This window comes from Penaeus japonicus, unplaced genomic scaffold, assembly GCF_977035675.1.
Source record: "Penaeus japonicus unplaced genomic scaffold, GWHDUDI00000001_assembly GWHDUDI00000040, whole genome shotgun sequence".
Lineage (NCBI taxonomy): Eukaryota > Metazoa > Arthropoda > Malacostraca > Decapoda > Penaeidae > Penaeus > Penaeus japonicus.
Window position 1 is genome coordinate 12,667,953 of NW_028234442.1, and position 1,281 is coordinate 12,669,233.

At 32.9% G+C, this 1,281-nt stretch overlaps 1 protein-coding gene across 2 annotated transcripts in view; it reads right to left on the minus strand.

The window, feature by feature from the left end:
* Positions 1-203: 203 nt before the first annotated feature.
* The window catches only part of LOC122266130 (E3 ubiquitin-protein ligase TRIM71), a 40,182-nt gene continuing 39,104 nt past the window's right edge, over positions 204-1,281 (minus strand). The window contains exon 3 of one of the 2 annotated variants that reach the window (XM_086534118.1): positions 204-1,281. This exon is cut by the window's right edge and continues 2,903 nt beyond it. The gene's annotated coding sequence lies outside the window, so the exon portion shown is untranslated. The other variant, XM_086534119.1, reaches the window with a different exon arrangement.

Below are 1,281 nucleotides of genomic sequence, written 5' to 3' on the forward strand. Positions count from 1 at the left end.
CACCAGATTGCATGCTAAAATATGCTATATATGTTATTAACATAACAAGAAATTAATACTCGTTTCTTAAATCTAACAGTGAGGTAGTCATGAGGAGTCAACAGCTTGTGGAACACCTGAGGGGCTCTTCTGCTGGGTCAAGGCTGCTAGTTGCTTTTGTTAGAACTCTACATATCAGCAGGTTCCATATTTAACTAATATATTAGAGTTTTTTTTTTTATGTTTTTTTTTTTTATTTTTTTATAATCATGAAGTAACTTTTTTTCCCATTAATGTCCATGTATGAAAAACTACTTAACAAATCAAATACATGACAAGTAGTCAATACTGAACATTATGCGACAATACCTTGACCCAATCCTAGCATGGCCCAAAATCCGCTGTAAATAGGTATACATTTTTAAGTCACCTGCAAGTTAATAAGATTTAAATCTATTATCATGCACAAATGCACATTGAAATAAAAACATGTATAAAAATACATACATGCCCTCAAAGCAAACTTTCAAATACACAATCAATCACCTCTCATACACATAATTGTACATTTATGCTACTTTACAAAACTCTTAGCTCAAACTTCAATTCTCACAACCACATTCTTACATCTGCTAATAATCAACTTATACACTCATTATGGCTCCAAAAGTGGAATGATGTTTTAAAGACAAAGAAATGGACTGCATCCCTGAGTTAATACTTTGAAAAACAGTAAAAATCTAAAACCACAACTTGAGTTATGGTAAGGAACAAGTTTACCTAATGTGAGCACCACAGCATCTCCATTCATTACAAATACTTGAGAATAATCTAGTTTCTACTACTTTTTAATGAAAAGAATTACTTCTCTTTTTAATAGCAATGGGCACACGTATACCTTCATTTAAAGGAATATATTACATGGTGAAAGAAGTTATGTTCGTGACTGTTATTTCCACTACCAGGAAAAAACAACCAGTAAAACTGCTTCTTTTACCCCTCCTTCTGTATTCTCCACAAGAGCTTCAATCATTAAAACATGCAACAATCATTCACCAGTTTGGAAATGATATTTCATTTAGATTGCATAAATGCTTCGTACAAGTTTGGCTCTTGCAACACACTCTACTTAAAAGGCATTTTTCTTATTATAAAAGAAAGTTTTGTGCAATTATCTCTGATGGCAAATGATTCCTTTTGCTTTAAGGGTACCCCTTATCCTCATCTCATTGGATCCCTATCAACATGTCTAAAATTCATCCATCACATTCGCCACCTAGAGGGCATTTCATTCCTGAGTTC